Consider the following 9452-nt stretch of genomic DNA (forward strand, 5'->3'; position numbering starts at 1 on the left):
TTACTGCTCAGACTGGAATACTTAAGAGTAAAGGAGGACAGATACTCATTAGGAATACTTATTTTGTGAGCAAGAAATACATTAATGTATTAGTCACTGAAATTCTCAAGCTTATCTATTAGTTAGGTTTGTCTTAATATGTTCCAATATACTTAAGACAACTTTTTTTCTGAAATATTCTTTTTAAGTAAAGTTATTTTAATAACTGTAGCATTTAAAATACTGAATAAATTAAAACATGAAAGAAGAAATACATCAGTCTCAATCCCACTACCTAACTGACCATTGTTAATAGAGATGTTTCTATCTAGATTTTATTCTTTGTATATTTTTACATCGGGATGATCACAACATGTTCAGTTTTGAATCCTGTATTTTAAATTGTTTAACATAAACATTTCCCCTCATTTTATTAAAAGTTTGTTAGTGGATATCATTTTAGAACCCAAGGTATATTTAGTAAACAGTCTTTTGAGTTATTTAAATAATACATAAAATTTAAAATTAATCTTTCTTGTTCTTGGATAGGAAGAATTAATATTGTCAAAATGACCATACTACCAAAAGCACTATACAGATTTAATGCAATTCCAATAAGAATCCCAATGACATTCCTCATACAAATAGAAAAAGCAATCATGAAATTCATATGGAAAAATAAGAGACCAAGAATAGCTAAAGCAATCCTTAGCAGGAATAGTGAAGCAGGTGGCATCAGTATACCAGACCTTAAACTATACTACAGAGCAAAAATAACAAAACGGGCCTCATATTGGCACTAAAATAGACTTGTAGACCAATGATACAGAATAGAGGACACAGAGACAAACCCACTTAAATACAGTTATCTTATATTAGACAAAGGCAACAAAAATGTATATTGGAGAAAAGATGGCCTCTTCAACAATAGTGCTGGGAAAACTGGAAATTCATATGCAACAAAATGAAATTAAGCCCCTATCTCTCACCATGCACAAAACTCAACTCAAAGTGAATCAAGGAGTAGGAATTAAACCAGAAACCCTGTACCTTATAGAAGAAGAAGTAGGCCCAAATCTCCATCATGTCGGATTAGGCCCCGACTTCCTTAATAAGACTCCTATAGTGTAAGAATTAAAATCAAGAATCAATAAATGGGATGGATTCAAACTAAAAAGCTTCTTCTCAGGAAAATAAACTGTCAGTGAAGTGAATAGAGAACCTACAGAATGGGAGCAAATTTTTACCACATGCACATCAGAGAGAGCACTAATCTCTAGGGTATATAAAGAACTCAAAAATCTTAACACCAAAAAACAAATAACCCAATCAATAAATGGGTCAAGGAATTGAACAGACACTTCTCAGAAGATGATATACAACCAACCAACAAATACATCTCTAGCAATTAGAGAAATGCAAATCAAAACTACTCTAATGTTTCATCTCACTCCAGTCAGAATGGCAGCTATTAAGAATACAAACAATAAGTCTTGGCGAGTTTGTGGGGAAAAAGGCACATACGTTGCTGGTGGGACTGCATATTGATGCAACCAATCTGGAAAGCAGTATGGAGATTTCTTAAAAACTGGGAATGGAACCACCATTTGACCCAGCTATCCTGCTCCTTGGTTTATACCCAAAGGACTTAAAAACAGCAAACTACAGGGACACAGCCACATCAATGTTTATAGCAGCACAATTCATAATAGCTAAACTGTGGAAGCAACCTAGATGCCCTTCAATAGATGAATGGATAAAAAATGTGGTATATATACACAATGGAATATTATTCAGCAATAAAAGAGAATAAAATAATGGCACTTGCAGGCAAATGGATAGATTTGGAGAATATAATGCTAAGTGAAGTTAGCGAATCCTAAAAAACCAAATGCTGAATGTTTTCTCTGATATAAGGATGCTGATTCATAGTGGGGTAGGGAGGAGGAGCATGGGAGGAATAGATGAACACTAAATAGGGCAAAAGGGAGGGAGGGGAAGGAAGGGGGGACAGAGGTAGGAAAGACTGTGGAATGAATCAGACATCATTACCCTAAGTACATGTATGAAAACATGAACGGTGTGACTCTACTTTGTGTACAACCAGAGACATGAAAAATTGTACTCTATTTGTGTAATATGAATTGAATTGCATTCTGCTGTCATATATAATTAGAATAAATAAAATAAAAATTAAAAAAATTGTAAAGAATTAGAAAAATAGTCATGTAGGAAGAAAACCACCTGCCAGGAAAATATGTGTATTAGCAAAAATTTTATTGTAGTATATACTGACCTATAATCGCCTCTGTCTTAAACATACTGTGAACATTCTTCCATATGACAAAATGTAGTTTTATAACAATCTGTAAGGATTTCGCAGTGTTTAATTATACATAATTAAAAAAACTGTTCCTCAAATAGTGCTGGACATTGCCATTGTTCCTAAGATTTTATTGTAACAAAACTCTAATGAATAATCTTAAACTCCCAAGCACATGCTGTCCTTTCACCTCATAAACTTGTATAGAGATCATTCTAAAGAAACAAGTACCAGTTTTCTTGGTGTGGCTGATGCCTAGGTCAAAGTTGCTCTTCTTCTTCTTCTTTTTTTTTTTTAAAAGGGTCTTTGTTGTGCTGGGGATGGAACCCATGGTCTAGTGCATGCTAGGCAGGTACTTGATCACTGAACTATACTCCAGCCCCTTTTTGTTCACTTAAAAAATAATCTATCTATCTATCTATCTATCTATATCTATCTATATCTATCTATCTATCTATCTATCTATCTATCTATCTATGTATCTACTGTTGATGTACCTCTTTACTTTATTCAGTTATTTATATGTTGTGCTGAGAATTGAACCTAGTGCCTCACACATGCTAGTTAAGTGCTCTACCACTGAGCCATAACACCAGCCCTGCTTACTTGTTTTTGAGACAGGGTTTCATTTTGTTGCTCAGGCTGATCTTGAACTCCTAGGCTCATGCTGTCCTTTCACCTCAGCCTCTAGAGTAGATGCACAGAATTTTTAAGGATATTTGTGCACAAGGTGAGAAAATTCCATTTTCCAAATGTCCACACTGAATCTGATTATTTTTTATTTTTGAAAATCCTTCCAAATAAGATAAGCACAAATTATTAATATTTTAACTTACATTAGTCAGTGAGTTTTAACTTTTTAATAAATGTTTATTAGTATTTTTTAAAAGTAACTTGCCTATTAATGTTTTCAGCCTATAACAGTAGATAATGTCAATGTTAATGGCTGCACAATGCATAAGATGAATGTGCCATGGACTACCATTTTACTACTTGGACATTAGTACTGATTACAGTTTGGAATTTAATACCGTGATGAACAACTTTATGAATAACCCACCTATACACCCACACTTTCACATGCACACACATAAGATAAAGTCCTAGAAATGAAAGTTACTAGGTCAAGAGAGAGAAATAAACAAACTTATATAGAAATCATTATAAAGAAACAAGTACCATCAAAAGCAGGCCAGTCTGCATGGTGCTATGTTTATTATAAGGAAATTTTTTCTTCCCGAAGTATCTCATGCTCAGTGTTTTTGTCTGGTATAGAGGGGAAGACTGACCATCTGGACTGTCCTACAAGACTATCATCCCTTAGCTCTGGTGGTGAAAACCTTGTACACTCTGCTGCTGGCTCAGGTTTATACCCTGGGACTCTGTGCTGACTTTCTGTGGTCTCTGCATTTCTGTTGAGAGATTGCTGCAAGCTCCTGCACCCTCTAATACCCACTTGTTCATTTCTGCTTGTGCATTTAACTCCTCTGTCACCTGTGCTGCTACCAGTGTTGTGATTCTCAGGGATAGACTTCGTAGTTGGCCATTGACTATTGTAAGAGAATTATGTCTATTTGTTTTCCTGTTTTTCAATGTGCTAAACTTATTTTATCATATCCATGAATTTTATTTGTTATTCTTTATAATGAAGTTGCTCTACTTTTTGATGTTGGTCTCACTTGATTCAATGTTTGTCTACATGTAACTCACCAGTGACTTTTTTTTTTTGTACCAGGCATTGAAGCCAGGGGCACTTAACCACTGATCAACATCTCAAGCCCTTTTTTTTTTGAGACAGGGTCTCACTAATTTGTTTAGGGCCTCACTAAATTGATGAGGCTGACCTGGGACTTGAGATCCTCCTGCCGCAGGATCCAAAGTTGCTGGGATTATAGATGTGCCCCACCACACCCAGCTAGTGGATACAGGATACTGAATAAGGTCATCTTGGTCACAATGAACTGTCTCATACTTGAATTGTAGCATTTTTTTGGGGGTGGTGGTGGTTGTCATGCACAACACAGATAGAATACAGATAATTCAATTATTTTCAAAACAAGATTTCTTGTGGATTCCAAATACAGATCCATCTGTGCCAATTTGATTTGTCTGGTGCAAGGAAAATTTAGAGGAAAAATTTTCATTATTCTAAGCTTCCAAAGATGAAGACATAGTCTATTGTGTGCCTGTTATAAAGATAAAAGAGATCAATCCGTGTCCATCAATGGATGGCTCATAGGCCGCAATAACCTCAGGTTGCCAGCAGGGGGAGTCTGGGTTCCCAGGATGGGCCAGGCTGAAAGGGGCTGAGGTTGCTGAGTGACTCCACCAGAGGTGGCCACGCCTGGGCCTCTGGAAGATGCTGGTCCAGCCCTGCCCAGGTGGGAGGTGGGAGCATCAGGTGTGTTGTCAGCTCAAATCTGTTAGGAACAATCAGTAGAGGAGAACTCTGTTAAGGAGATGAGAGAAAGGCTGACTGGAACCAGGGTGGGCTGGAAGGAAAAGGAGCTGGTGGCTAGAGGAACCTGGAAGGAAAACAGGGGCTAGTGTGGAAAGGCCAGCTGGAGAGGAGGAAGATTGACTGAGCTCTGTGCTGGGGCCAGGGCAGGGCAGGAAAATGGGGCCTGAGTGAGCCTGAGGTTCATTGGAGGGACATTTCAGCCTTGTAAGCTGCAGACACTCTGATGGTGGGAGGAGTCTGTCCCACTGGAGAGAAAGGCCTGGGAAACAGGAAACTGGGCATGGTCCCTGGTCTCCTGGGTCCCTGGAATTATCCCCTTTCCATTTCCCTGCCTCTGTTCTCTGCCAAAGTGTTGGGGGCTTGATAAAGGTGGTTAGCTTAGAGATGATAAGAAATTCCTGATGGCCAGAGAGATTCATCTTTTGAGGGCAAAGTATGAAAAGTGTGTGAAAGAGCATATGAGTACACCTCTAATGCTACAGATGCCCATCTGTGCAGTGGGGAAGCCAACCTTGTAGAGCTGAGAATAAAAGAAAAGTGTGTGGTGGAAAAATTGTTGAGAAACTGTACATCATGCAGTTCAGGGAGGAGGGAGGGCTGGGGGAGAACAGAGGAAGGGAAACCCAGAACTGACGGTAGAGGGCTGCCTAGAGCAATGCTGTTGCAGACTGAAAGTGGTTCAATGAATAAATAAGACTTCAGGCACATTCATTCTAGAGTTCCATTTATTGCAATCCTGCCCGCCCCCATTGAATTCTTGTTCTGCCTCAGAAAAGATGGTCAGGCACAGAGGAAGGTTAGCCATATGCCTGCTGTTGGAGGTCCTTTGTGGTTTTCTTTATCCAGGGCAGGAAGTGGGAGACCTTGGTGACGACTTCTGAAGAGGTCTCGTTTTCTGTCCATAAGATAAAGTGCCCTGGACCATGCTGTTATACACATAGGGACTCCTCTGTATCCCCCTGTGGGCAGAGAGAAGAATTGCTAAACTGGCCCCCTCCTGGCACTGTCCCCTGGCCTCCCTAGGGGTGGGTGGTCCCTGTTAGGGAATTGTGTGTGTGGGATGGGGGCCAGGGTCAGACTCACTTGCCCCTCTCACTCCCAGGCCTGACCCTGAGTTTTCTCTCCAGCTCCACTCAGGCCACACCCTTCTCTGCAATCCTCAGGGATATTCTCCTTTGGGATGACTGATCCTCCCTCACCTTCCACTCCTGATCCACTCAGGGAGTGGACTGAAGACTGGATTCCGGGGGAACCCAGGTGGCCCAAATTCTGAGCTAGGGGCATGAGGATTTGGGCATTCTCATACCTCAGACCTACTCCAAATTCCTCTTTCCCTGAGTTCTGTCTGTGCAATGCTGGAAACTCACCTTGATGCCAGTCTTTGTTTTCTTGGGGCTACCCTACACAAATGTTGATGGCATTGTCGTAAAGGCAGAAAAGTGATTTGTACTCTAGGTCCTCCTGCACTGTCAGCTCTACCTGCTAAAGTGGAGTCACTCAAGTGCCAATTGGTCCATCATCCTCCAGCTGGCCATAAGATACAAATTCCCTGGCTTCATCCTGTCCTTGCCCCTGGGCAGCCAGAGTGGCTACACAGCGGGATTCTGCTTGGCCTTTTTCTTCAGTTGAGGGGCACCAGAAACAGAGTCCAGTTTAGGAAAATGGTCTCTGGGCCTGGACACCATGATGTCAGGATGGAAGGGAGGCCAGGAGCAATGTCACAGTGGGAGGAGTAACACCTGCGGAACACCTGAACCAGGGAGGGCAGGAGCAGGGCCTTACCTGCAGTAACCTGATGTCGCTGAAGAAGCATTTAGGATTTTAGTCTGGGTGGGGGATGGCTCTTTTCAGGGGATGATCTGATGGGACCTCTCCTGCTTTGTGATGTTGTGGGCCCCCAGGGTGACATTTATTGAGCTATGCAGAGAGCAGAGTGGGGATGGGGGTTGTTGTTGAATCACAGAGAATACAGCTAGGAACTGTGAAGAGCAGGCTAGAATAGGGGCAGGTTGGGGCTGCAGCTGAGGGGAAACTGAGGAAGTAGGCCCCAGCTGAGGAGCTGTACCCTCTGCTCTCAAGGACCCTGAAGTAGGACTTCCAGGGGCCCTTTCTTGCTTTTAGTCAGAATTGTGAAGTTGTTCAAGTTTGCACTGGGGCCCTAATGCATGCTCTCGACCTCTACCACAGCTTTAATTGTCCATTGTGGTCCCTCTCTTCTCAACTGTGCGGCTTGCCTTGACCTCTCGCCCTCTGACCCCAGAGCTTACCTGCCCTATCTCTCAGCCTTTCATTTCATCTCCCCAGTCCTGCTTTTGATGAGTTCTCAGGGGCTTGTGTAACCAGCACCTTGGAAGTTCCTGCTGTCTGTGGTATCTGGGAGAGAACAAGGATCCTTATGGGGGTCTCAGGATGTGTGGGCTTGCTGCTGTTCCTCACCTTCCTTGGCAGTGAACAGCTGTCAGAACGAAGTCCCCTTGCACCAGGATACCACAGCACCTCTTCTATCTTTCTTATCCAGAAACTAAAAAAAGGCCATGTAGGGTTAGGAGTGGGGCTTGGCCTCATGGCCCCCAGTGATCTCTTCTGAAAGAAAAGATGGGTGAGTGGGATCAGCTGTGGTCAGGAAGAAAGGTGGTGTTTGAGGGTGGAATCTATAGTGCTTGTAGACAGCAGGGATGAGTGATAGGCTCTGTAGGCAGCACTCTTTATAGGCAAAATGACTTTTTTTCTGATCCTCAAACCTCAGAACTTTGAAATGAAACAGGGGGACACTGTCCTCTGCCCTGCTTTCAGCACATATATGGAGATATGTTGTGCCATCTTCTAATCTACCCATGACTTATGGCATTAGATTTTCTAAAGTCTTCATGTTCTAGAGTTTAACACATACTGAGTTCTCTGTAAATATTTATAGCTGCATGAACGAATGACCTCCAATTAGAGGGCGTGGTGGGATTGCTGGAATTGTCCAGTGCTGGTGGGATCCAGGACTGGTGGGATGTTGGAAGAGAATTCTGTCCCAAACAGGAGAGCAACTAGGGGCCTGGGAAGGCAGAAGAAAGAAGTGGAGAGGCCAACTAAAATTGAACTGCAAAGGCCTAGTAGGGAGACAAGTTTATGGAAAAGTTGGATGCAGTCATGTTGTTACTAAGATCAATTGCATCCTGGCTTTTTAGGACGTGGAGGATAGCACTGAGTAATGCAACTGGTTCTTAAGCTGGGTTCAGTAACCTCTTCTGAACTGCACGCTGGTGGTCTGAGGTCCCTTTCTTGGGTTGGAGTGAAGGATTTGAATTATTTATCTTTTGGATCTTTATATCAAATTTCTCTTTAAGGATAACCCACTCTGTGGATAATGGAGGAAAAAGTCCAGGGAAAGGTTAACACCTAGTAAACTTTCTAGAAAATACCCTCCCTTCTGCTATTCTTGATGAGTCTCTAGCCAGCCACAGACTTGTTAGTGAGGGTTTGGGATGGAAACTGGGCTTCAGAAAGTCCCTGGCTTCAGGTTGAGGAAAATTTCTGACCCATGCTGAGTAGAAAAATCCAGAGTACAGGGGATTTTGTGAGATGGGCTTGGGTTTCTGGAATAGGATGGTCACTCCCTACTCAGCTCCAGGGCCAGAAGAAAGGTCAATAGGAGCAGGAGTGATGGCTCCTTCCAGAAAACTGCCTGGGTCAGAGCTGCTCAGATCAGAGCAGACAAAGCCCCTGGAGGAGAAGGTGTGGATTGTCCAGTGCTGGTGGGATCCAGGACTAGTGGAATGTTAGAGGAGGGTGCTGCCCAAGACAGGGGAGCAACTAGGGGCCTGGGAAGGCAGAAGAAAGAAGTGGGCTCAAATCCCTTACTCCAACCCAATCGACACACGAAGAAGGTGTGAGCTCAGTGACCTCACAGATATCTTAGACCTGTGCTCCTTTGGTTTTGATGGGTGTTATAGTGCAAGCTGGTTTGTAGAGGTACTCTGGTTTGGTTTAGGTGAAAATGACACTGTCACCACATTGACATCTCTACTGCTGAGTCACAAGGCCAAAGGAAGAATAAAGAACAAGGAGGTGGAGGGTGATGAGGTTGTGGCTGCAACTACTGGAAGAGCTGAGACCCTCCTCTGACTGAACGGAACCAAGAAAGTCCTCTTTTCTCAGCTCTTGGGTCTTTTTCCATCCTAATAAGATCATGAATAATTGTTTGGCAGGGTAGATACATGGATAAGAGAGACATGGATCCTGCCCTTGTAAAGCTGATAATTGATTGGCACAGACTGAAAATTTGTGCTCAGAGCAAAAGATGGCCAGGGCTCTGGTGAAATGTGCTTGGTAATAAGAGAGGTTTTGACTTGCCCTAGGAATATGTGGAGTTGGACATATCCAAAAAACCCAAATAGTAATCCTTCCTGTCTTACCACCACCACAACCTCATATTTTCTAAATGTTTAGAATTTCCTCTTTGAAATTAATATCTCAGTTTTGAACAAAAGTCCTGGACTTGATATTCATTGGATTAAAATGAATATTGAGGCTATCAAAATCAAGTGGCCTGATTGGATAGGAAGAAGTCACTGAAAGAACTATCAACATTCCAGTTGCTCCAAAGACAAAGTATCTTACCAACACCTATGCGGGAGACATGCTTAAGCATTAATGTTGATGCTCCCAAAACTTTGCTCTTCTCATTTACATATTCCATAT

At 42.3% G+C, this 9452-nt stretch overlaps 1 non-coding gene and 1 pseudogene across 1 annotated transcript; one reads left to right on the forward strand and one right to left on the reverse strand.

The window, feature by feature from the left end:
* Positions 1 to 5216: 5216 nt before the first annotated feature.
* On the forward strand, positions 5217 to 5294 carry LOC124107382 (small nucleolar RNA SNORD55/SNORD39). Its single transcript, XR_006856373.1, has one exon. It is a non-coding gene; the product is annotated as a small nucleolar RNA SNORD55/SNORD39 (small nucleolar RNA).
* Positions 5295 to 5560: 266 nt separating this feature from the next.
* Positions 5561 to 7599, reverse strand: LOC124107294 (granzyme H-like; annotated as a pseudogene).
* Between the last annotated feature and the right edge of the window lie 1853 nt (positions 7600 to 9452).

Source organism: Marmota monax, unplaced genomic scaffold (genome assembly GCF_021218885.2).
Source record: "Marmota monax isolate L192 unplaced genomic scaffold, Marmota_monax_Labrador192_F-V1.1 WCK01_AAM20220418_F8-fsc00079, whole genome shotgun sequence".
In the NCBI taxonomy this organism is placed as follows: domain Eukaryota; kingdom Metazoa; phylum Chordata; class Mammalia; order Rodentia; family Sciuridae; genus Marmota; species Marmota monax.